The 27,966-nt window shown below is 42.5% G+C and overlaps 1 pseudogene; it reads left to right on the top strand.

The window, feature by feature from the left end:
- Positions 1 to 998: 998 nt before the first annotated feature.
- On the top strand, positions 999 to 23,696 carry LOC100754710 (annotated as a pseudogene).
- The last annotated feature ends 4,270 nt before the right edge of the window (positions 23,697 to 27,966 follow it).

Here is a 27,966-nt window from a genome sequence, read left to right as displayed (position 1 = left end):
TTTATAGTGTATAGGAATGAACTTTCAATGGAGAATAAAGTTTTTGTTTTCTTGAGTAGAATTTAATTCATAAGGACACTACAAGGACTAAAATTGAGTTATGAAGTCTCTAAAATTTGAATTGATCCTGGGGTTCAGGGCTTGATTGCTCACATGAGTTTTTAAAATAATTTATTAAAACTGTATTAGTGAATGTGGGAATAAACAGCAAACAATGAAAGGAGAGTGACTAAACCAGGAGAACCTCCAGGACATCTTGCTTTGGACGCACTCCTGGGAGAATGTTTTTCTAGGTTTAGCTTCAAAGGTAAAGAGGCTGTTTAAACTGTGGTCTAAGAAGGCCAGCCTACATCTTGTGTTGGCAGGAAAGTTTGGGGTTGCCTAAGTGGTATTGATTCTTGGGTATTCAAAATGCAAGAGCTATAGACTAGTGTAGGATTGTGCCAAAGATCCAGAAATCTGTTACCTCCAGGCCCTGTATAGAAGGGTTGTACTTTCTGCCTGGCGTTCCTGAGTGGCCTGAGCATGAAGCATGAAGACTGCGTTGCTGTGGAAGTCACAAGATACTGAGAGTTATGGGACTTCTACTGAGGATGCAGGCACTAGCTGAAGCTGGACCTTGAGAAAGTCCATAGTCATCACATGCTGGAAGATCAGGGTTCCTTATGTCCATAGGAGCCCAGATATTAAACGTGGAACTGCAGCACTTGGTGATTTTCCTGCTGGCCTTCAGTCTTGCACCTGGTGACATCCTTCCTTTGTGTGCCCTGTTCCTCCCTGCTTTTGTTGTTGTTTTGTTTACTTTTTTATTTTATAGCTAAGAGACCTTGAACTTCTGAACCAAATTGAGATTATTAATACTTTAGGACTTTGGAACTTGTACTAATTGGATTTTGGAGTCTAACAGTACTTCTATAGCCTGGATCATGAGATTTGAATCTAGGTTCTGAGGCTACTGGATATGTCAGACAGGAGGACCTAGTTAGAGGAAGTACGTCATGGGGTAGGTCTAGAGACACATGTCATTCTTGTCCTTCTACTTTCCTGATCTGTTAAGATATGAGGGGGCCTAGTGGCATGCTTTGGCCACCATAAAGCCACTTGCTTCTATGGGTTCCATAATAGACTGCATGCCCTCAAATCACATGCCAAAATAAAACTTTCCCCTCAAGGCTGGCGAGACAACTCTAGCTAAAAACCCTTGCTGGTCCTCTAAATGACCAGAGTGGTTCCAAGAATCCAAGTCAGGCAGTTCACAACTCCAGCTACAGGGGAATCTGACCTTTGACCTCTGAAGGTACCCACATTTGGCATAGACTCACACAGACACAGATACACATAAGTAAAAGTAAATCTTAAAAACTTCCTCCCTTAAGTTGCTTTATCAGTTATTTGATCATAGTAATAATAAAGCCTTAGTGGTTAAGAGTACTGAGTGCTCTCATAGAGGAGCCAAGTTCAGTTCCCAGCACCTATATGTTGCCTCACAGCTATCTGTAATCCAGTTCCAGGGGATCCAACACCTTCTTCTGACCTCCACGGGCACCAGGCATACATGTGGTGAACAGAAATGCATGCATGCAAAACATACCCCAAAAGTAAATAAATCTAAAAATATTTAAAGGAATTAATCCAGTCACATTGCTCAAGCCCAAAGGATGGTTTTGCATAATGTTCATAAGTGTTTACGGGGCTTAGGGGCACACTCCTGTGGTTCCAGCATTCAAGAGGCTGAAGCAGGGAATCTCAAATTCAAATCCAGGTTGAGAAATTGTATCTCAGAAATTTTTGGAAAAAAGTATAATGATTAGCCAGGTGTAGTGGCAAACACCTTAATCCCAACACTTAGGAGGCAGAGGCAGGAGGATCTCTGTGAGTTTAATGCAAGCCTGGTCTACATATGAGATCAAGGGCATCCAGACCTACATAGTGAGACCCTGTGTCAAAAACCAAAACCAAAACCATAACAACAAAAAGGAATTATGAATATTTACTCAAACTCAGTATTTCAGGCAGTCACTTTTCTTTTCAATTAGAAGCAGCTCAGTAGTGTGCCCTTAAGTAAATGAGAATGATGAGTCAGCAAGAATATCTTTTTGTGGTTATATTTTTAGAATTTTTTTTATTTAGTATCAATTTTATTTTACATATCAACCCCCCATTCATTCTCCCTCCCATCCTCCCATGCCCCCTACTACCCCCCCACACTCCCCGAGGCCTTCCATGGGGGGAATCCTCGAAGTCTGTCACATCATTTGGGGGAGGGCCTAGGCCCTCCTCTGTGTATCTGGGCTGAAATAGTATCCCTCCATAGGAAATGGGCTCCCAAAGTCCATTTGTGCACTAGGGATACATACTGGTTCCACTGTTAGAGATCCCATAGACTGCCCAGGCTTCTTAACTGACACCCACATTCAGAGAGCTTGGTTCAGTCCAATGTTGATTCCCCAAGTTTACGACTGTGGTCCCTGTGCTCTCACTAGGTCAGGTCAGCTGTTTCTGTGGGTTTCTCCAGCAAGGTCTTGACTCCTTTGCTCATCCCTCCTCCCTCTCCGAAACTGGATTCCAGGAGTATGACTCAGTGCTTAGCTGTGGTTGCCTGCTTCTCCTTCCATCAGCTACTGGATGAAGGCTCTAGGATGGTAATTAAGTTAGTCATCAATCTCATTATAGGGGAAGGACATAAAAGGCGGCCTCTACTACTGCCTAGATTCTTAGTTGGGGTCTAAGATCTTTGTGGATCTCTGAGTATTTCCCTAGTGCCAGATTTCTCTTTAAACCTATACTGGATCCATCTATTAAGGTATTTCTTTTCTTGCTCTCCTCTACCCCTCCCTTGACTCAGTCTTTCTGATCCCTCTTGTTCTCCCTCCTCCTCCTCTTCTTCCCTTCTTTTTTTCCTATCTCCCTCCCTTCTCCCTGCCCCATGCTCCCAATTTGCTCAGGAGTTCTTATCCTTTTTCTCTCCTTTGAGGGACCATGTGTTTCTCTCTTAAGGTCCTCCTTGCTTCCTAGTTTTTCTAGTGGTGTGGATTGTAGGCTATAGTACTTTGCTCTATGTCTAATATCCATATATGAGTGAGTACATACCATGCTTGTCATTATGTGACTGGGTTACCTCATTCAGGATGGTTCCTTCCAATTCCACCCATTTGCCTGTGAATTTCAAGATTACATTTTTGTTTTGTTTTGTTTTTCCACTGAGTAATACTCCATTGTGTAAATGTACCACATTTTCTGTATCCATTCTTCAGCTGAGGGGCATCTAGGTTGCTTCCAGGTTCTGGCTATTACAAATAATGCTGCTATGAACATAGTTTAACATATGTCCTTGTTGTATGAATGTGCATCCTTTGGGTATATATCCAGGAGTGGAATTGCTGGATCTTGTGATAATAGATGATTCCCATTTTCTTGAGGAGTCACCATACTGATTTACAAAGTGGCTGTGCAAGTTGGCACTCCCACCAGCAGTGGAGAAGTGTTCCCCTTTCTCCACATCCTCTCCAGCATAAACTGTCATTGGTGTTTTTGATTTTGGCCATTCTGACAGGAGTAAGATGGTATCTCAGAGTTGTTTTGATTTGCATTTCCCTGATGGCTAAGGATGTTGAACACTTTCTTATGTGTCTTTCAGCCATTTTAGATTCCTCTATTGAGAATTGTCTAATTGGATTGTTTGGTATTTGGGTGACTAGCTTCTTGAGTTCTTTGTATATTTTGGAGATCAGCCCTCTGTCAGATGTGGGGTTGGTGAAAATCTTTCCCCAGTCTGTGGGCTGCCATTTTGTCTTGCTGACCGTGTCCTTTTCCTTACAGAAGCTTCTCAGTTTCAGGAAGTCCCATTTATTAATTGTTGATCTCAGTGTTTATATTCATGAAGTAATCTCCTATAGCAATTCAAGGGTATTTCCGACTTTCTCTTCTAAGAGGTTCAGTGTGGCTGGATTTATATGGAGGTCTTGGATCCATTTCGATTTAAGTTTAGTACGTGGTGGTAGATAAGGATCTATCTTCAATCTTCTACATGTCAGCATCCAGTTGTGCCAACACCATTTGTTGAAGAAAGCAAGAATATCTTGCATAGATATCTTTTGACATTTTCTTTCTCAAAATAAACAATTTGTTTCACAAGTATTGTTTCTGTTGTCAGGGAAATTAAAAAAACAAAACAAAACAAAACAAAAAACACCATTCAGCTGAGGAGGCCTCCTGGTGGTCAACGAGGCCTCTGTGCATCTCTGGTAGCAGCTTGAGCAGAGGAAGCTTGGGTGAGGAGGTGGGCACTCAGTCAGCATGGAGACAATAACAGCTTCAGACACTACAGAAACAACGAGAAGTGCAGTCACCAAGGCTGTTGCTCTTAGTTTCTCTGCTTTTGGAGAGGTGAAGAGCCAGGAACCATTCTCTAACCTTCCCAGAGCAGAGTAACAGACACACACCCAACAACAATATGCCCTTTCCTGGTGTTTGCGTGCATATTTCTTTGGGGTAAAGTGTGTTCACACAGTTATACAGTAACTACTGCCCACCCTCTCAGAAGTATTTTTCTTCCCAAATGGAAGCTGTTTTCATTAAACACTCGCTCTTCATTGTGGTGCCCTCATTCCACCTCTGTCTTCACGAAGGCCAGAGACTCCCCTAAGTACCTCTTATAAGCAGAGTCACCATTTTGTTTTATTTGTTTCACTTAGTGCAATGTCTTCAAGGTACTTCTTGGTGGATTTTTTCAAATTGAACACATCTTGTAAACAGATCTCCAAGAAACTTGAAATTTTCAGGGACTGGCAAGATGGCTCAATAGGTAAAGGAGCTTGTCACAAACCATAATGACCTAAATTCAGTCTCTGAGTCCCACACGGTGAAAGGAGAGAACTCACTCCTTCAAGTTGTCCTCCCTTCACTATGTGCTCTGTGGCCACCTGGCAATGCAGTTCCAGGGAAGTACTAGGATCCTGCATGCTGGTTAGCTTCTACTGTGCTAGGAAGACCACAGAAACAGCTTTGTCCTCAGTTAAGGGGGAGGGGAAAGTCTGTGCTTTCTATTCCTGTTCTTTCTAATGCAAGAAGCTATCTATACATTTTGAGTTTTTCATGTAGGGTTTCCCTGGTTGTCAAAGAAAAGTTCATAGATCAATGTAGGTCTACCTACGTTGTCGGTCTGCACACTGTGATAAAGTGTACCTGAAGCACATTGTCTTAAAGTTGAATCATTTTCTGTGTTTCAGAGCGTATCTGTGGACACATAAATAGCCTGCAGATTCATATTAATTGTTTTGGGAAATGTACCTATTATACTCCTAAATTACCAGGTAAATGCCTTAGTATAAACTCTAAGAACCCTTCCCTGGAGGTTTCATGCCATGTGTATGCACTTTCTGGACACAAATTTGGCTGTGAGTTGGTCCCAGACACTTAGTCCTTCCATTTAGCGTCTGTAACCTGGCTGTTGAGCATAGCACCTGACTCCTGCCACCTTCTCTAAATGCCTATGGAAGGGGTATAAATAAATTACTACCCCATCCAGGCACCCATACTGCTTCAGAAGTTGAACTTTCTGATTTGAAATTGTTTTGTCCTTGTGTAAATCACTTTATTTCTTTGTCTGAGACACTGGCAAAAGAGGGCTGTGTCTCAATATTAACCCAATGGGAAGGGTTTCTTAAACCAGGTGTCTTAGCAACTTCTCATTAAATAGAAACCCATGTTATCTTCATGAGAGTTGACCTCCCAGTTCTTCCAGAAAAAGAATTTAACCTTGAATGCTTGTAATCTCAGCACTCAGGAGGAAGAGGCAGGAGGATTGCCACAAGTTTAAGGTCAGTCTGTTCTACAGGGCTAGTTTCCAGCCAGTCAGGGTTACACAGTGAGATCATGATTCAAAAGGCCAAAGAAAACAATGACAAATATTAATATACGCATATATGTACTCAAATGTGCATGTACACTTATGTAAATGTGTATGTATATAATATTGCATGAAAGAAACACATCTCCCTCTCTCCTTCCCTCCCGTTCTTTCCGAGACAAGGTCTCATCATGTAGGGTCTCTGGTTGGCCGTGAACTTGAAAAGATCCAACTGCCTCTGTCCACCCTTCCCAGCAGTTATTTTCTTTTACAAACACAAAGTGGAGTCTAGTGGTTAAGAGAGCTTACTGCTCCTTCAGAGAACTTTAGCTCTATTCTCAGTTCAAAAACTCTACTTCTGGGGAATCTGACACGCACATACACATACTCACATGCATGTGCACACACAGACACAGAGAGACAGAGGGAGAGAGAGACAGAGACAGAGACAGAGAGAGACAGAGAGAGACAGAGAGAGCGAGAGATATGGTTGTAGGTCATAGTCTGGTTTTGGAGAACTTAGGACATGCTTTTTCAGCATCGGTTACAAGACAATGTTGAAACAGAATCTAGCAGAAAATGAAGTCATCCTTTGCAATTTTCCAAATGCCCTTTCTGATTATTCACGACTGGTGTCCTCATAGCTAACAAAGTGAGCATCCTACAGTTGGTCATGTAAAGAGCTATCCACCAACCAAGGGAGCATTTCAACACCCAAATCTGCCCACTATAACCTTAGACTGAGAACAACAGAAAAAGCATTAAGTTAACATGATTAGGCAAAATTATTGACTGTTCATGGCTATGCTTGTGGTGATAAAAATTGGAGATTTCAGACTGGGTGTGCTAATGCACACCTTTAATCCCAGCACTCAGGAGGCAGAGACAGGTGGATCTGTGAGTTTGAAGTCAGTCTGGTCTATGTAGAGAGTTCCAGGTCAGCCAGGATTATATAAGAAGACCTTGTCTAGTGTTCAAGATGTAAAATAAATATTAAATTTTGAAAAATGAGGATTTCAAATTTGAATAAAATAATTTGGGGCCTATGAAATTACAAGTTATTTAAAATCTTTAGCTAGAACTAGGAGCTATTTTATTTTATCATTTGTGTTTGTCAGATATTTTTCATTTTTATTTTATGTTTATGAGTGTTTTGCTTGCATGTGTCTTTGCATCATGAGTATGCAGTACCTTCAGAGGCCTGCAAAATCATGGGTTTCATAATGAAACCCATTTTCATACAAGTGTGTGATGCACTCAGATTGTTGCCGGCCCTTTCTCTTCCTGTATTCTGTACCGTCTACCCTTCACCCAGTGCCCCACTGTGATACCAAGAAGATACTGAAAGAATTTTCTTTTCCTGCGAGTATTAGCAGGACCTTGAAGAAGTCTAATTTGTCCCTCTGGGTCCTGTTAGTGATTCACTGGGTGACTTAGTGAAATCATTTTCCACACATGACTATATTTCCCTGCCATAAAGGTGAAGCTAAAAATAACCTTTCTCCATGTGTTATGGTAAGGCCTAGCTGAGTAATCTTTACTAAGAAATCACAACTTTTTCAGACTTAAAAAAGGTCAGGGAAACACCTATTTTACTATATAAGAAATGTGTCTAGGAGTTATAAGCCTCCAAAGTAAAAAATAGACTTTTCTTTAACTTCTTTTGTTGGACCAAAAGCAAAACTGGCTGCATTCATATGTTCTTTGAACTTGCCTCAGACACTCATCTCTTCTGTCCCCTGAGCCAATTTCTCCTGGTCAAAATGAGCTCAGGGCAGAGTGCCCCTGGTTCTGTCCTGGGCCACTATGGAGCTGGGCCACTCGCCCCACACACTCACCCTCACCCAGAGATATGCTCATTGATGGATTATTTTCTTACCAATCTAATTCATATGTGCTGAATCCTCTGACTTTAAACAGAAAAGAAACTAACCTATTTACAATGAAGAAATGATTTATTCTTGAATATGAGTGGCCAGTTCTCATGACTAGGACTGCTTCACAGCGTCTCACTGAAGTAGAAAAAGGCAGGCTGGCCTGTCTACTGTTTTAGAGCCTCACACACTTTAAGTTTTTTAAATTTTTAAAATTATTTTTTTCTCTTTACTGCCTTGTGAGAGGGAACCAGAAATAGTGGGTGGTTGTGGTGTCTGGATGAGAAATGGCCTTGTTAGGGTGGAACATTTGAATACTTAGCTTCAGTTGGTGGAACTGCTTGGGGAGGTTTTGATGGTTCAACCTTCCTTGGAGGGGGCAGGATGGGCTTTGAGATTATATAACCTCACTCTACTTGTAGTTTTCTGTCTCTGCTTTGTGTTTTCTGTTAAAGATAGAGCTCTCAGCTTTGTGTTGCCATGCCTGCCACTTGCTGCCATGTCTCCTTGCTGTGATAGACTCTGTACTTTCTGTATTGTAAGTCAAAATAAACTCCCTCGTCCTTAAGTTGTCTTTGGTCACAACATTTTATTGCAGTAGCAGCAGCAAAATAGCTAATACAGAAGCTGTCAGGATTAAAGATCTTTTATTTATTTCTTATTTGTTTCACAGAGTACATATATTTTAAGAATAAAGTTCCTTGTCTGGTGATTGGCTGTAAACAGGCAAACTATGCTCTGGTAGAGTGGGGGTTTGAGCACAAAGTGGGATTCAGCAAACATGGGCTAGAACAAGTAAAGAACCCAAATCTCTGTGGTCACTATCCTCTCAATGTTTGATGAGTTCTTCATTTACCCAGAGATGAAACAAACGGCATTTTGAAGGGTAATTAGGTTCCATACACTTCAGGGAGTTGTTGGCCTTAAACACTCTGAGATATCATTGGGTCACACATATGATGGGGATGCCCTTGGGTGCTATATACATACAGGGATCATTGAATCCCACACACTTTAGGGGATTAGGGTTGATACACTTCAGGGACTCATTTATTTTCATCCACTTTGGGAGTCATTTAATTTCATAGGCTTAGAAGAGTCACTTGGTCCGTATACTTTGAAGGGGTGGGTTTATACACTTTGAAAAGTTATTTGTTTTCATGTACTTTGGTAGTCACTGGGTCTCATGTACTTTGTGGGAGTTGGGTTCACAAATTTGGAAGATCATTGGGTCCTATATATTTTGCGGAGTTTGGGTATTTATATTTGGAGGGGTTACTTGCTTTCCCACACTTTGGGAGGTTGCTGGCTCTCATATACTTTGAGGGTTATTTGAATCACATTGTTTCCATTTTTCACTACTTATTGCAACCAAAAGCATTGGGTACCTAGTTTGACACATGTTAGGAGTTATGCCAGGTATCAGGATCAAGGCAATGACAGGACAGCACCCTATCTTCTGGGGCTGATCAGAGTCACATTTCAGTGTGGTGAGTGTTATGTGAACGATAGAGCATGCTTAGGACACTGAGTCCTGATGCTGTGACACAAGGCTGGAGATGGTGTGTCAGAGAATGGAAAAGGACTAGCTGTGATGAGTGCTTGCTGTCTAGAGGGACAGAAGACAATTCAGTTCTAGCTGATGTAGGGAGTTGCTGGGAGAGGCAGATAAGGGATGAGGAATGTCAGGGAAGTACAGAGGACAAACCTTTCGTATCTTGTTCTAGAGAGGACTCATCTGGGACTGAGACCAGCAGAAGCTGGAGCCTGGCGGAAGGTGTAGGATCAGCCACAGTCAAGGGCTTTGTCCCATGCAGAGTGCACAAGACTATGGCTAGTGGCTGATGTAGGCTATGAGGAGAGGAAGAGAAAGAGGAATGGCCTGGAGTCCTCTCCAGGAGGTCCCACTGTCATTTATGGGGGGGGGCTGGAAATAAAGCCTTTGATGTTGACTCTTACCTCTAACACCTGCTGACCTTGTCCTGGGAACACTAATTTCTGTCTCAGAGTCTACCTGTAAGGGTGAGGGTGACAATATCAGGACCAGTGTCACTGAACTGCTCCTCACTCATACCAAAGTGGCAGTCATCTCTGTGGCTCTTAAGGAAAACAGAAAGACAGAATCAGAGGCCAGCCTTGGCTTTGTGTGACTTAATTTTGCTTAAATAGACAAAGCTACATGGAGAGATGCCTCCGTGCTTAAGGGCACCGGCTGCTCTTCCAGAGGACCTGGGTTCATTTCGTAGCACCCACTTAAGGCTTACAACCACCTGTAACTCCAGTTTAGAGGATCCAACATCCTCTTCTGATCTCCTTGGGCTCTAGGCATGCAATACTACATACATGCAGGCGAAAACATCCACATACTAAGCATAAAGCCTTGCCAACAGAAGAATTGGCCCACAGAATGCTGCTACAAAAACCCAGTCACATCTTTAAGCAGAACTTTGGACTTCCAGCATGTAGAACCATGAGTGAAATAAACTGCTTTGCCTTATAAATTGCCCACTCTCCTGTATTCTTTTGTAGCAACAGAAAACAAATCAAATTGGTTCCTGTTGAGATTGTGAAATTTATCTTTTTTTGCCTTAATTGCTGCTACTAACTTTTCTGTTTTTTTCTAAAATTCTATTATTCTTTTGGTTGTTTGTTTTGTTTTATTTTTGAGACAGGGTTTCTCTGTGTAGCCCTAGATGTCCTGGAACTCACTCTGTAGTCAAGGCAGGCCTCCAACTCAAAGATCCACTTGCCTCTGCCTCCTGAGCGCTGCAATTAAAAATTGTACCACTACTGCCCATTAGAAAATTCTATTATTTTTAACTGTCCATAAAAAAATTTCTGACAAGTATTAGGTTCATTTATTTGCAACTTCACTAATCCACCCATCCCTGCTGTTACAACTGTGGCAATTATTGTCTTTCCAAGGCTACCATATACTTCAGTGTTTTCTATTTCTTCATGGCACTGGTGAATAACATACATTTAGCTCATGACTTTGAGCATGATGGCTGTTCAAGGTCATCTTCCTCCTTGTCCCTCCCTCTATAAGTGAAGCTGGAAGAGCCACTCTGCTGAGCCCACTGCAAGGCACTTACCACAGCTCCTGGAAAACTCGGAACCTCATTCATCTTTGCTCTCACATTTGCCTTTATTCTTGGCACACATGACCCTGTGATCTCTTAGCTCCTGGCCTAATGACCCTTCTTTCTGCTTAGCCTTCACTTCCTGTTCTCACGGTGCAGACTGAAGTCTGAAGCAGATTATCTTTCAAAGTGGCTTCGCCTCCATCCTCAGATTCAGACACCCTCCTCTGACAGAGCCTGTCCCTGCAGCTTCTTCAGATCAGCCAGCCACCCTTCCTCTCTCTAGGCCATTTTCCCTCTCCTTCCCAATCACTCTTTCCCATTTATAGGCCCTTCTCTATGGCTTGTTCTGATGTGCAGGTTGGATTCTGTGGCCCATGATGAGAACCTTGTACACATTCCAAGTTCCATTCTCTTGCTATACCTGGCAAGCTTTAAATCCAAATGATCCAATATACTCTCCATCTTGTCAGATACCAGGCTGCTGAGGTCTTCCGATGGACAGCCCAGCAAGCCAGACTGGGATTACTGCCAATGCTCCAACATCAGCCCCCAGTGTACCGTGCTCCTCTTGTCTACCTACTATCCTGTCCTTTGACAAAGCTTTTTAAACATCTTTGCAATTCATCTTCTTATGTCTCACCTCCTGCTGTTGGGTTGTCTTCACATGTCACTGTGAGAAGTAGCCTTGTGGTTCCAGCAATTCGGGAGTCACTGGTGAAAAAAGTCCATACTGCAGTGAGATGAGAGAGACAGCTCTGGAATATAAAGGAAGAAACAATCCACAGACTCCATGCGAGAAATCTGGTTGTGAAGGGAGTCTCTCCCATGATCTCCACCATTCCTTCTCCTGTCTCCACTAACTGCCCCCTCTCCTTCCAGGCTATAAACGTTCAATGTCTCTATCATTTTAATGATAATCCACAGCTACACAGCAGTGATAAAATGATCCTTCTAGACACAATCCCCTGGCCATTGGCCTGTCAATTGCTGCTCCTCATAATACAATTTATCAAGTGAGTTGTCGCCTCATTTTTTCACCATCTAACCCATTCACATCCTATTTCAAGATGGTTTTATTAAGGTTATCAGTGACTTCTAAACTTCTAGAACTATATACCAGCACTTCCCAGCTTCCCCAGGTGCTGTCCCTGGCCAGGGAACCCTGGTTATCTGCTTGTTTTTCTCTAGCAATGGGTTTCCAGCACATGTCTCCATGCCAGGCTTTTTGCAAGGATGCTGGGCATTGAACTCAGGTCCTTATGCTTGTGTAGTCAGCACATTATCCACTAAGCTATGTTCTCAGCCCCTCAAAGGTTCATTCAGTTGTCAAATTATTTGTGTTGTTCATATTTAAAATGTGAATGCATTTCAAATGTTTAGAATGCAAACGTCACAGAGTACAAGTGGAGGTAAAATAAAATGCCCAGGGTACTGGTGGCTCACTACCCAGGGTTCCTATCCCAGTATCACTATTTTTCATGACTTTGAGTAAGTTCTTTAACATGTAGATGCCATCCATATACTGGAAATTATTACAGCAAACTGATAAGGTTATCATGAAGGTAAAATGAGTTTGGCTATGCAAAGTCCCTAACCCAGAGCCTGGCAACAATTTCCAATAACTGTTCAATTACCATTAAATAATGAAATTTCTAATAGTTTATATTATGATTAAATAACATTGCCCTTTATGACTGAACCCTCTGTGAGTACCGGTTCCTAAAGCCCCCCTCAAACCCCAACCTCTGCCCCTGTGTGACACTCTTTTCCTGCCTCTCCACATATGTCTCCAACACAGATGAAGGAGAGCTTTCTTGTTAGACACCCATGTGGAAACTTGGAGGCAACCATCCATAGACCCAAAGGTCGTGATATTCCAAAGTTTACATGATCCTTCTTTCTTATCCAAAGTACCTTGAGTTGACATACCAGTGTGTTCCTTGGGAATTGTGCTCCAGAAGGCTAACAAAACAGATGTTTGGGGCTAGAGAGATGGCTCAGCTGGTAAAGAACCTCACTTGCTAATCCAGCCTGATGAGCTTGCTCACCAGAACTCATGGGAGAGAAACCTGACTCCTGAAAAGTTGTCCTCTGACCTCCACAATAGCACTATGCCTGTGTACACACTTCTACACACATGGACTAACATAAATGAAAAAAAACTACATATATATATGTATATATATATATATATAATATATATATATATATATATATGTATACACAGTGTGTGTGTGTGTGTGTGTGTGTATGAGGAAAGACACCTAAGGTCTGTGTGCAATCTCTATATCTAAGAAAACAAAACAAAGCAAAGCAAACAAATAAACCCCAGTAATTTGGCCTGGATGTGTAGTGTTGAGAATTCTCATTCTCTCCATATTTTCTGCTTATTCGATGTTGGTTTTCAGATGTTCTGTTTAGCCTATCTCCACAGCCTGAGCTTTTGTGTACAGAAAAACTGTATCAAGCCAAAGTGCAGAACAACTGACAGCAGCCGTGAAGCTTTCACTTTTAAAGAGTTTCCAAGCACCCAGCCCTTTTCCTAAAGGACTCTTTTCCCTTTTATGGATGAGCACCTGGCTCCAAGACAGAGTAAACAGAACTTCCTGCCCCAGGGACGGCCTGGCTCCTGCAGGAGCCCAGGGATCCTCTGGGAAAAGTTCATAGGAACTGTGAGCTGTGTGTGACCTGAGGCTCAGGAGCCAGCTGAGCCAAAAGGGAGGAAAGCACATTTAACAGCCCTTTTGTGTGGACTCTGGTCCCAGAAGCACTTCTGGGAAAGTAAGTCTGATGCCGTACACACAGTTCTTGCAAAGAATGGCAGGGAAGCGGGCCTGGTGAGAGCCTGGCCCACATTAGGCGCCTGAATCCTGGACCCAAGTAATTGGAGGAATTCAGAGATGTTGGAATTCCCACAGTTCAGAGGTCCCATGCTTCGGTGCGGTGCGTGTTGGGGCTTACCACGGGCAGGACTCGAGGGCGGCTCAGGCATGAAGTGGTAGCCTGCCATGTGTGAAGCCCTGGGGTTGAGAAAAGAAAAGACAGAAGAAAACCAAGCGGGATCTGGACAACTTAATTGGAGCTCAACAGTACACACACACTTTTCAGGTTGCTTACTGCTCTTCTCTGTCTCGGACTTTAATATTTCTCCATACGTTTAAATGATAGTAGTAAAAACACTGGTGCTATGGCTGGCTTGATGGTTTTGAGTCACTTGGATTTTGACCTTTCACTCTAGTGTGCTCCATGATCTCATTAACAGCAGCAGAAAAAAGAAACAAAAACGGTGTAATACTTTGAGACTCATTATAGTGATGTTATGGCTTGTATGCAAGTGTGTATATCTTACATAAAACATGGACCCTGTCATCAAACTTGACTCCAACTCCATAAATATCATGTTGATGGTAACTAACATTCCCTGAGAAACTAATTTCTCTGTGCCAAGTGATGAGTTAATCCAATAGCTTTCACCTGTTAAAATAATCAAGAGACTGTGAGCTGGGTCAGTGGGCAGAGATGCGTGCCACCCAGAGATTCAATTTTGATTGCCCGAACCCCTGTAAAGGTAGAAGGAGAAAAAACAGCTCTATAGAATCATCCTATGACCTTCACGTGTGTGCCAGGAAACATGCTCACCCCTTTTATTTCATGCATACATGTATACACACAAAAACAAAATAATCAAATAAGTTGTTTAAACACAAACTAAGAAGTTGTGACTGCTAATTTAATATACAGTATGCAAATATACTACTATAGTACTACAGCAGGTATGCTTATAAAGCATAAACAACAGCAAAATTTCAAGTGTGACATAATTAAACATAAGCTGAATTTCTTAGATTTTCTTGTGTTCTGACAATGCTGGAGATCGAATTAGGGCCTTTGTCACACTGAGCATGTTCTCATCCACAGACCCTACCTCCACCCCACGAGTTTTTATATTTTCTTTTGTGTGACAGTAGATTGAGTGCTGTCGGAGTGCAGTCTGATCTGCATTCCCTTTATAGATGGTTATCATTTTCATTTTGAAGATGAACAGATAGAAACAAGCAGAGATGACTTTTGCCTGAGATGTCTGGACCATGCCTGTGAGCAATGTGGTAGTTGCAATGTTGCCTATGGTTTCATGACTTTGCTGGCTTCTGTAGCATTTCCATAGCACTTCCAGGAAGCTACCAGCATGTTAGTGTGTTCCTGTTTCTGCATCTGCTAATGTTAGATGTGGGGACTTAAGAAGTATGTCTAGGAGGAAGGGGGAAGAAGATGAGGGCATCACAGTGAGGCATAGTCAAAGTGCATTATATATTTGTATGAAAATGTCTTTATGAAATCCAGTACTATGTACAATGAGAATGTGCCAAAAGGATGTGTTATCTACCACCTGAGGTCTCTAGAAGAATTTGAATCAAATTTGTAGCTTTATTCTCCAGCCAGACACAAAAGCCTCAGCATGAACTCCGATTTTCTTTTTTCTTTATATGAGCTAGAAATGAAGGTCATATATTGAGCTTGCCGCTGTTAAAAATAAACACGGGTTCATAAATAAAATTAGGAAAATGATTCCATTTAGAATAACAAACTCTCAGGTATAATAAAAACCATAAAACAACACTGAAAGAAAATTCTAAATTGAAAGGACAACTGTTTGTGAGTTGGGAGACAATGTTAAAATGAGAATATCTTCTAAGCTATCTGTAGCTTCAGGGATATTCCTACCCAAGTCACAAGGGCCTTATGTTCATTGATGGAGGCATGGATAAATACAAGCTGGCTTATTTATACTTTGCATTTAATTATGACTGCTTGCATGACCATGTCCATGAGTTGGGACATGTTTACTGGAACACTGGCAATTTGTCAATGGCTACACAAAGGAAAACTGGGACCTCTTTTCTCCAGTATCGGTTAACTGCCCATTCCCTCTCAGTGAGAAATGGAGCCTCATTAGCCCCTCCCCTGTGTATGATGAAATGGTGGTGGGCCCTATCCTGCAGATAACTACAACTTCAGTGAGTTTATGAGAGCAATGACACTGTTTCACAGCAATCCTCCCTGGCTCTTATGTTCTTTCTGTATGTTCTCCCAGTGATACCTAAGCATTGGGGGAGAAAATGTGTAAAACAGATGTCCCATTTAGGGCCAATCACTCCACAATAACCCACTCTTCTCATTTTGATCAGTTGTGAGCCATACCAATTACTGCCTGCCACACGCAGAAGTTTCTCTGACAAAAACTGAGAGTAGCAATAATTTATGGGTGTAAAGACAAGATTTAGAAGAAGTTTGATACCATGTGCACTTAACAATGTGACGGCAGCAAGTTCTCCCCTAAGACTTAAGACTTCCTCAGACACCTGTTCTTGACTAGGTTTACAGTACAAGGAATGAGTTCCCTCCTGCAGAGCCAGGTTCAAATCCAAGAAGAGAGCTGTTGGTTACACCAACAACAGTCATGCTACTGTTGTGTGGGCAGGCATATCTTGTCAAGCAGGTTATTACTGTAGCTTATGGTGTATATAGCTTGGGGAGAGCTTTGATGACTTACCTCTCCAGCATCCTACATAGCAGCTTCTAGGATTGCAAAAGCTAGCCAGCAGCGGGGAAACCTCCAGCTCAAATGTCTCAGTGTTCTATAAACCAAGTGTGTGGTGTCTTCAGCAATGAGTTCTTATGATCTTATTTTGGTGGACAACCAAGAACATCTTCAATAGCTTGTTATGTTTGAGGGGCCTCTGGAGCCAATCCAGCCAACAGCTCATAGGGAGGTATCCCGCATTGTATGCATGTGAGTGCATACATGTGTATGTTAAGCTCACATAAATGTTATCATAGATTATATACCATTTTATATCTGGCTTTTTCACTTAGCATGATGTTTTTGAGAGTCATCTATTACTTCAAGTATTGATCTTTCCTTTTTATTTCCAAGTAATGTATTTTCTTGAAGAATATGCAGAGTCCATTTTTTATTTTAAATAAGAAACTTTTGGATGTGTTCTAGTTTGAGCCTACTATGAGTGAAGCTGCTGTGAATGTCTGTGAACAAGTCTGTGTTGATGTGTTTCTCACTTCTCTTGGGATGAATTCCTATTCTGTGTGTTTATGTGCGTGTTTAACTTTAAGAGAAGGTGTCTCTGGGGCTGGAGAGATGGTTCAGTGGTTAGGAACATTTGCTGTTCTTCAAGACCTGGGTTTAGCTCCCAGCAGCCTCATGTAGGCTCACATTCTAGCAATCCACAACCTCTTGAGGTCTCATCAGGCACTGTATACATGTGACACACATATAAACATACGGGGAAAATACATTTAAAATAAAAATAAAAATAAATTGTTTTCCAAAGTGGCTATACCATTTTCCATTTCCATCATAAATGCATCAAGATTTGTGTCTCCATATTCTTGTCAACACTGGGCACTATCAGTCTGATTTTAACCATTCTAATTAGTGTATGCTGATGTATTGTTTTAAACACCCCCCAATAGATCCCTCTGGTCTTCGTTGTCCAGGAGAGAATGCTGAGTATGTGAGCATCTGGGATGGTCTTGACTTCTCTATTGGGGTGACTTCGGGTGAGACATGCTGATGGGAGGCAGGAGGAAAACTAGATGATCCTCTCACCATCTTATCTCCTAATTTCAGGAAGAAAGAGAAAGGATGTAGACAACAGTAAACACACCATAGAAGAAATGGTGCACTATCTCAAAAATCTGTAAAAAGAATTCTTCATATGTAAATTCCAGTCCAACTGATACCCCAGGAGCTAAATGAACCTTGTTATCATGTCTAGGCCTCAGCTTTCTTTACAGAGACAGACTTTAAATACTATACTGATGTATCCTTTTAACTCTGCCTAGAAAGTTCAAGACTATGTCTGGTGCTGAGCTCAGGATGTACCTAGGTTAGTAGGCTACTTGTCTATATCACAAGGGTCTACTTCAATCCCTAGGTCTCCACAAACTGGCTGTCTTGGCTCAGGTTTTAAACCTCACACTCCTGGGAGGTTGAAGAAGAAATTCAAGGTTATCAGGTATATAGTGCATTTGAGACCAGTCTAAGCTACATGAAGTCCTGTCATACCTGATAGCTATAAGACCAGAAAGCTGTTAAAAATGAAAATGGGGCATTTTCATCTTCATCCTAATGTTGTAGTGAGAAGACACAACTCATACTTCGGTAATGAGATTGAAAACAGTGTACTTACACGAATCTCCTAACTTCTGGTACATGGCAGCTAGTTGCTATTATAAATTACACACAAGCTCTGATTCTGCAGTGTACTGTGGAGCAGGATGCTTACTTTGAGTGTTTTCCTATGAGAAGAAGACAGACAGTGACATTCAGGTGCATGCCCGAGTTTTCACAGCAGGAGAAAGGCTGACACACAACTGTCTTACATAGATTGGCAATTTAATTGTTATAAATTGGACTGTGTAATCTTAAGTACTAATTGGGAAATAGTTACTTTTTACTTAAAAATGGTATTTTTGTTGACTAAAATGTACTTGCTATTTTTATGTGTTTGCCTGTGTAAGTGTGTTATGTGTGCACACATGTGTATAGGTGTTCCTGCTTTTATGTGCCTTCACAGAGGAGACATGGTCTGCCCTAGTAACCATTCTCTGCTTTATTCCTTTAAAACAAGGTCTCCTGCTGAACCTAGACATGGGCTGGTGGCCCGCAAGCCTCAGCAACACTCTTGATGTAGCCCTTCCTCCACAACACTGGTATGAAGTCACACAGTTTTTCCTATGCTATCCTTCCTCTACAGCACTGGGGGACAAAAGTGTGAAGTCACACGCAATTTTTCCTGTGCATTCTGGAGATTTGAACTTGGTCCCTGTGCTTTTACATCAAGAACTTTAATACATGCACATTTTCTATTTTTAAGATTTTACTATTTCGAGACAGGGTTTCTCTGTGTGGCTTTGGAGCCTATCCTGGCAGTCGCTCTGGAGACCAGGCTGGCCTCGAACTCACAGAGATCCATCTGCCTCTGTCTCCCCAGTGCTGGGATTAAAGGCGTGTGCCACCAACGCCAGGGAAGATTTTATTATTTTTAATTATGTGTATGTGAGTGTGTGGGTAGGAGGGTGGGGGTGTTCTTGAGTGCACGTAGAGCCCACAAGTGTTAGATCCCCTGGAACTGGAGTTGTAGGCAGTTATGAGCCACTGGATATGGAATTTGGGAAAAGAACTCTCCAAAAAGCCGTGAGTGCTCTTAACCCCTGAGCCATCACTTCAGACCCAGATTTAGTACTTTTAAAGAACAAACAAGTAGCTATTTTTAAAACATACCCATGTTAATTTCTAATGTAGTTAACACATATAACAAATAGTTTTGACACACATAACCAAAATATTTGGCATTCTCAATAATTTTTGGGTGTAGAGGGCTCTAAAGACCTCATCCTTTTGGTAACACAGCTGCCTCCTACCTGAAGGTTGTGCTCTGATTACCTGCAGATTCCAGAGTCCTCCTCCCATTTACATTCCTTATCTTCCTCGGCCACCCTTAAGCCTCTGCCATTGTTGTCCACTCCTGTCCCTTTGATGTGATGACACCAGCCTTCTCCTCTCCCTATCTCTTCCTACTTTCATGTCTTTTCAACCCTCTGCTTACTCTTTACCCTGACAAGGTTCCAACCTAGGTTTTCTTTTTTTACCTTATGCATGTCCCCTGGGCCCTCAAATCTTTGGCTCCAGCTATGACCAATACTCAATCATTTCCAACTCTGGCTTCCTTTTGTCGGTTTCGTGCCACCATTTCCCAGTGCAGACTGACGCCCAGCAAGCATCCCAAAGGGAAAGTGCCCAACTGAACACATGAACTTTCCCTTCTTAAACTCACTCTTTGACTTACACGCACATTTTGGTCAGTGATATTGTTATGCATTTATTTGGAAACTCAATACAATAGCTTTTGAAAACAAGCTTGTAAAGTTATCTTTGGTGCCTTCTTTTCCAGTGTTCCTCCACCCAATATACAGTGGAGCTCTGAAACCAAGTGCAGCTTCCAGACACTCCTTGTGTTTGTTGCTGGCTTTTCCTTCTCTTATTTATGCTCACTTCATCCTCTTCCTGGACTGCTAATCAGCTCACCTCCAATTTTCCTCCTAATTGCTCACCAGAGTTTCCTCTCAAGGCCACACAATTGTCATTGCACTTTGGGTATTTATAACTCTTCCAGTCCCCCTCCTGACCTGCAGGATAACACCCACACTGCTAAGCAGCTGGAGGCACTTGGGGTGCTATCCTTTGCTGGACCTTCAAGCTGTGTCTCCTGCCACCCCTAAATACACTGTTTCCTAGACATGCCTTTTGCCTCTGCTTCACCAGGTGGTTTCTGAATGCCTGTTTCCACTGTCAGAGGATTCACCCTGTGTGTTCCAAATCTTTTGTTAAAGGTCAGCTCCTTTCTGAGGCCTCCACCCTCTCAGCACAATGCTATTTGCTTGCCTTCCCAGCCCTCAAACTCCAGAATCAGTTCACATCAGCCCTTATCCTATCTCACTGTACTGTGGGGACTTGTTTGCCTAATTCCCCTCTGGACTCTGAGCATTGGACTGTCTCCTTGATAACCACCTCTGGCCACACCCTCTGATAGGCATGCGACTTGATTAGTTGGGTGTATGTGGGTGTGTGAAGGGGGAAGGGGATCTTCACTTTCTCTTGGAGCCAGCTGTAGACAGTCATCTCTCCTCTATATTTCAGCCCCATCACAGAGTACAAAGAGTGTCAAATAATGACGCTAGTGATGCAGGTGAAATGATGTTCCCCTCTCACAGACAGCAGAGAATTGTTGTTTAGACTCCTGTCATTTGCTTCATGTTATAGATTAGCAATGTGATTAGAGGAGGGAAAAAAGAGATTCCAGGTGAATTCATGGGGAAGAAAAGGAAAAATCAGATGAGAGAACTGGAAAGAAAGCATTTAAGATGGGGCGGGGACATGTGCAGAAATGGGACCAAGAAAGAGTAGCTTTGCTGCCAATCAGGAGTTCTGAGGAAAAAGAACAGGAGAAAGAGGCAACCCCAAAGCATGCAGCTTCCAATTCTTTTCAGAATTCAAGCTCAGGCAGGCTCCCCAACATTGTCTCCAAAGTGTGTGTGCCCAGTGCACCTGTCCATTTATGCCTTCCCTGGAAGCAGCTTGGGAGACAAAAGGCCTGGGCCATGCATTAGAAGAGGAAGATGTCTTTCAGGGTATAGGCACTATCTTAGGAACACCTACAGCTGATAACCCAATTGTGATGAAGCCACTCCAATAACAACAGGTTTCGTTGCAAATATTGATGAGATGTCCATAGACCTCAGTATAATATTTGGCTTTCATCACCTGGAAATTTATATGGATTTTAATAACTCACAACTTTTCATTCTCATTAATGTCCAAGATCATAAACAACTCTTTCCCAAAGAAAACATGAAAGAGCAATTCTCCTGGATGTGGCAGCTGTGCTTGGGGCTTGCATACTGGGGGAGGATGATTGGGAGCTTGAGGCCAACGGGCTACATAGTGAGATCCTATCTGGAAAGTCAGAAACCAGATAAAGAAGTCAGAGCTTTGCATTCAGTCAGGGCTTTTTGGCAGCAGAGGGCGGCAAGATGATTTATCCAGTAAAGGTGGTTACTGCAAAGCCCTGAATTCAATCCCCAGAATGACATGGTAGGAGGAGTTGTCCTTTGATGTCCTCCGAACCCAGTCACTCACAGGCATGCCCATTCTCCCCCCCCCACACACACACAAGTGAAAAGAATTAAGTTTAAAGATTTGCAGCACAACATAATTTACAAACCTTAAAACAAAAACAAAAATGCCAGGCAGTGGTGGCGAACGCCTTTAATCCCAGGCAGAAGCAGGCAGATCTCTGAGTTTCAGGACAGCCTGGCCTACAGAGCAAGTTCCAAGACAGCTAGAGCTACACAGAGAAACCCTGTCTCAAAAAAACAAAAAAAAAGCAAGCAAACAAAACCCCTTCATTTTAATGATAGCTTTTTCCAGAACTATGTTTTATTTTGAATAAAATGGATTCAAAAATTAAAAAGACTGTTATGTGATAACACTTAAAAGAGATGCATTATCACTCTCCCTACACTTACCCACTGTTAGAAGATAATCCATATCTCATCTTTTTAAAGTCAAAAGGATATAGAAAATCTATATATTTTGAAAGACATAAACTAATAATCCCTGATTCAACATTCTCTTTAATCTGTTGTTAATGCTTGTAGGAAAGTCCTGTTCATCTAGGTATCAAGTCAGAATTGCTTCTTTCTCTCTTGCTTTCTAGTTGTCCTTAAATACAAACTATCCTTTGAGGGCAAAAGAAGTTTCTGTTACCCAAATAAAATTTTTGTCAACTTCATACAACTCTTCTTCAGCAGGGAGATGGATTTGTCAGCAGAAAATAGAGGTAAAGACATTTTTATGAAATGCATTGCTTGGTTTAGCATTCTTCCCTGCCTCCTCTTGTCTTTAACACTCCCTGTCCAAATCTCTCAAGTCTTGTGCCATGGAATCATCGAGACCCCCAACATGAAACTAGAGAAGATACCTGGCTGGCTTCTGTATGCCCAAGCCACCCAAAGGCCAGAGAGCTGTCCTCAGCTCTCCCAGAGAGGAGCACAAGAAAAACTCAGTATCCCAACTCCAGCTGGACAATTGCATCCATCCCATCCCTTCCTCTACATTGCAGGCCAAACCACACATGCTTAAATAAAAATGGTGTTGGTTGTCATGGCAGAAGGAAACACTCAACAGTACTCTCTCTATAACACATACTTACAAGTAATTAAAGGGAGAGGATAGTTGGACAAGGGTGTGACAGTATCACAGGTACACAATTCCATTTCTCAGTGAAGAGCAAGGGCCAGTCCTCATACTGCCTAACTGGCTTCCTCTTCCAGTGGAGACTTTGAGAACAGTGTGATGGGACAATGGTTTGGTCTCTCTAGTCTCTGCAGTGGGATTTCTATGATGACTTAATGAGCTTATGCATTTGCTCCAGGGCTTGGCACATGGGCATCATATATGTGTTAACTATTCCAAAAAGATCCTTACACAATTTGGTGGCACCTGATATGTCAGATGAAGCTATTGGTCCTTAACCATTCTTCTCATGAACGTTTTCTAGAGGATACTAACTTTTCAGATTCTAACCAGGTCGCATGTCACTCAGGCACCATCAAATTGTAGTTTCAGTACAACTGTAAGAGGTCCATAAAGAAACCAAATCAATAATACATTTTTCTTCAGATTGCTGGAAAGATGGCAGACCAAGCGTGCTTACCAAAAGCTGTGCATAATCTTTCAAAACAGGAAGTGGGTTCTACTGGGAGAAACAGGTAAAGGGAAACTCCTCTGATACTACAAAAACATCAATCTAGGCTTCAAGAAGGCCACTGAGGGCACCTACATAGACGATAAATGCCTTTCACTGGTAATGTCTCCATCTAAGGTCAAATCCTGTCTGGTGTTGTGACCAAGATGAAGATGCGGGAGCATTGTCATCTGTTGGGACCATCTCCACTGTGTCTGGAAGTACAATTGCTTTAAGAAGTACAGCTAGGCAGTGGTGGCACATGCCTTTAATCCCCGCACTCAGGAGGCAGAGGCAGGCGGATCTCTGTGAATTCCAGACCAGCTTGGTCTACAAGATCTAGTTCCAGGACAGCCTCCAAAGCCACAGAGAAACCCTGTCTCGGGAAAAAAAAAAAAAAAAAAAAAAACATGTCTGTGCACCTTTCCCCTGTTTCAGGGATGTACAGATTGTCTACATTGTCCCTGTGGGAAAGTACATGGTCCTGAGCAAGACACTGTATTTCAATATGCTGAGGGTCACCAAGGCTGCCAGCACCAACACATAGTTTCAGAAGTTCTGAGAGGACACGGAACAAATGAAGTTCTTTTCCAACTTATAATAATAATAACAATAAAATAATAATAATAATAATAATAATAATAATAATAATAATAATCTTTTTAGAATTGTAGGTTGTCAGCTCATGGAATGCCAGAATTTCTCAAGTATAAGACACATCTACTCTCTAAAACAAGGGAAAGGATTGCCACATCCCCATTAGTGTTTCTGCCTCCATCAACTGAACCTGAGTAGAGACCAATGTTTGAATCAGTTTGAAAGAAAAAGACTCGAAAGTCAAGAAGAACTCTCAAAATTATCCAAAGGTCTTCCCGTGCTCTTTGCCTCTGCAGGCAATATTCAGGGTGATTGGAAGGGTTATTTACCACAGCCCTGGGGGTGTGCCTTTTAGAGAAGCATGCTAGCCGGGCGGTGGTGGTGCTCGCCTTTAATCCCAGCACTCGGGAGACAGAGGGAGGCTGATCTCTGTGAGTTCGGGACCAGCCTGGTCTACAAGAGCTAGTTCCAGGACAGCCTCCAAAGCCACAGGGAAACCCTGTCTCAAAAGAGAGAGAGAGCGAGAGAGAGAGAGAGAGAGAGAGAGAGAGAGAGAGAGAGAGAGAGAGAGAGAAGCATGCTAATCAGCAATGCTATACATAGAACAGAGTGGCCAATGGGTCCCCACAGAGAACAGGCACACAGATTGACCAAAGAAAGGAAGTGCTGTGTTTCCCTGTTTCCTTGTTTGTCAGTGTGCAATGCATATTCTATATGCAGCTGGTTGTCTACTCAAATAAATACTGACAAATCTTAATGTTCGTTACAAGGGCTAGGTATGTGTAATTAGTGAGAATGCCAGTATTACATGTGTTATATTAAATGTTATTTAGAAATGGAATCTCTAAGGGATCACAAATTTAAACTCAAGAGGAATTAGCAAAAAATAAAATATAATTCCTATGTAATTTGAAAAACCATACATTAATTACTGAGTTCAGTTGAACGATGTCCAAAACCCAGATTAGCAGGTATTTGTGCAATGCTAATGGCTTTCTCATATTTCCTTAATGATATTATAATTGCCTATGGAAATACAGAAAGCCACTTTGCATCCACCCAACACAAACATGTCACCTCCTGTTTTTCATTTCCTCACAGTGCCAGTTACCACTTGTCAATATTTTCTGGGAAGTCTTCAGTCCTAAAGTCAGAGTTGCTGATTCTTTAAGTTTCTGTCTTCAAGGTTATCTCATAGGCTGGTACCTTTGTGTGGAAGGAAACAAGGCAAGTTGCTAGTGTGCCTTGGCCTTTTCTGATTCCCTGTCAAGTACCTTTGCAATGAGTCCATGCAGAGTCCTGGTGAAGCCCAGGTTCTCTGCCAACCAGGGACCAGTTCCCCCCACCCCCCTGTTCTCCCTTTATTAACTCTATATGTGAATCTTCAGGGAGATAAGAGGCTTTCTTGGTAGGGAAGCTTCAGGAGCAAGTCCTTTCTGGGGTACTGCTGAGATAGCCCTATGCAGAAGTCCATTAGATCATTGTCTAGCTATTAAAGTGAATTGAGAGAAAGCACATAATATTCCTGAGATGCTGGGAGATATGTCTCTAGATACTGTCCCCCATCTTCTGATAGACACAGAACACTTGATGGCTGGTCCTAGTTCCCAGTTCCCACAACATGCACCCATTATAATATCTACTTTTTGGGGTAAGGAAATTTCACAGGAGCATAGTTTTCCACATACCATTATGGTTTAGCCAGTTCAATTATTCTCATCATCTTCTGACACATTTTGATTCTACAAAGCAGTTTGAGTGTTTCCCTGAGCAAAGCCTCCTTTCTGAAATAACTCTAGGGTACTCCAGGCAGAGACATTTCACGGGCATCTGCACTTGCACTCCACTACCGCCTGTTATGAATGTATACACCCTTAGTCCCTTGGAACTTACAAGTCCTTAAGAGGATTGGGGACAGGTCTTCTCATCTCTTCACTTAGCAAGGACCCTTCTGAAATAAATGTGTGCCTGGTGACAGGGACGCATACCCTGGCCTCCTCCTGAACTTCAAACTAGGAGGTCCAGCTAGGTGCTAAGCAGTTAGCGTCCAAGTGCAGGCTGAGCATCCTTAAACCAAGGATCAAAATCCAAATATTCCACAATCCAAAACTGGCTGAGAAGTAAGAAGACTCCACAAGTAGAAAATTCCACATATGACCTCATGTGAGTGGTTGCAATTAAAGTGCAGATACACTCTAAGTACTACATAGAATTACCTTCTGGTTACACGTATACATGGGGCATATGTTTATGAATTTTGTGTTTAGAATCGGTTCTCATATTGAAGACATCTCACTGTATATACGCTAGTATTCAAAATCTGCAATCTGACACACATCTGGTTCCAAGCATTCAGACAAGGGAATCATTAATACTAAATTATAATATTCTTAGACCTGTTCTTGCTCCCTGGACTCTGGCAAATAGGTCTCTATTTCTTAGGTTGCCCAGAGCCTGAAACCTGAGGTAGAACTTTAACTCTCTCTGGCCCTGGAGTATCCTTCTCCACATATACCTTCTAAACCCTGCTGTTCCCATCACTCATATTTATCCATTATTCTTTATATGTCCTGATACTATCTAACGTCAGCAATCATACTGTTTCCTGGATTAGACTAAGAACTTCCAGATCAGTGACCTTTCTTTTGGTACCACTTACTGCCCAATGTCAATGTCTCCATAAGGTATCATCTCCTGATTACCCCAGGAGTCACTTCATTATTGAGCTGGTCACCCATGGGTGCAGCCTGCCTCCTTTTACTTTACAGTGTGCCTTCCTCTGCATCCTTTTGGATTGGCTAGGCCTGGGGAAGGAGGAAATACAACCCTTTTGTACAGGGATTGTCTCAGCCTTGTAATCTAAATTGCTCAGTGAAATATCAGTCATGTGGAAAACTGGTCAGGAATACAGCTCCGTCTACTGGTTTGCCCACCAGCATAATTCAAGCCTGGAGCAGCTGGTGACCATGTGGCCACAGCAAACTCCCAGCCTGCCTGAGATGAGCAGAGAATGGACACTTGAATCCAGGTTTCCTCCAACCAGCTCTCCTCTAGTCTTTTCAAAAACTCCCAGCTCGTTTCTCTTTAAATCAGTTTGAGGGTTGTTTATTTTACCCTTTCAAACTGGAGACTTGATTGTCTACAGCAATGTCAGAACTTCATTGGCCTGGCCTCTCCCTGACCTTTAAAGACTGTAGCATTCTCTAACCTCTGGGTGAGAACAGCAATAAGTGCCCTCTTTTCTGGAATTCTTTCCTATTGCTTTGCTTGAACAAATTTGATTCATGAGAACATCTGAGAAGTGTGCCCTGGCTTACACCATGTACATCACACATCAGCTGTCTGTGTGCGTGCTTGCTGGGGACTCCCAGTAGACCATAGTCTACGTCATTAGGATCACACCTTTCATTGCTACAGCTCATGACCCTGTGCCCATTCATTCTTGTACATTAAGGAGCAACTAAAGTCTCAGAAATATAAGACAAGTGATTGTCTCAATTTAATTTAAAATATGATTTCTGTGTGTCTTAGTTGGTGCTACTATTGCTGTAATAAAACACCATGACCAAAAGCAACTCAGGGAGGGAAGGTTTATTTCACTCACAGATAGATGTAACAGTTCACCATCAAAAGCAGTGAGAGCAGGAACTCAAGCAGGATGGAACCTGGAGGCAGGAGCTGATGTAGAGACCATGGAGGGTGCTACAGTGAGCAATGGGGACCCTTCTGTCTGTGCATCCCAGGCTGGCAGTCCAATGCTCTGGGAACCCTCTTGTCTGTGTATCCCAGGCTGGCAGTCCAATGCTCTGGGGACCCTCTTGTCTGTGTACCCCAGGCTGGCAGGCCAATGCTCTGAGGACCCTCTTGTCTGTGTACACCAGGCTGGCAGGTCAATGCTCTGGGGACCCTCTTGTCTTTGTACACCAGGCTGGCAGGCCAATGCTCTGGGAACCCTCTTGTCTGGGTACCCCAGGCTGGCAGGCCAATGCTCTGAGGACCCTCTTGTCTGTGTACATCAGGCTGGCAGGTCAATGCTCTGGGGACCCTCTTGTCTTTGTACCCCAGGCTGGCAGGCCAATGCTCTGGGGACCCTCCTGGCCCTAGGATTGCAGGTGTGTGCTGCCCTACGTGGGTTTTATGTAAAGAGTGAGGATATTGCTCATTTGGCGGGAAAGATTGATTTCTTATGGCATTGTCTCAGCACCCTCACATAAAAACAACTGACCCTAAATGCA

Source organism: Cricetulus griseus, chromosome 2 (assembly GCF_003668045.3).
Source record: "Cricetulus griseus strain 17A/GY chromosome 2, alternate assembly CriGri-PICRH-1.0, whole genome shotgun sequence".
NCBI lineage: Eukaryota > Metazoa > Chordata > Mammalia > Rodentia > Cricetidae > Cricetulus > Cricetulus griseus.
This window is presented reverse-complemented; position numbering and strand designations above follow the sequence as displayed.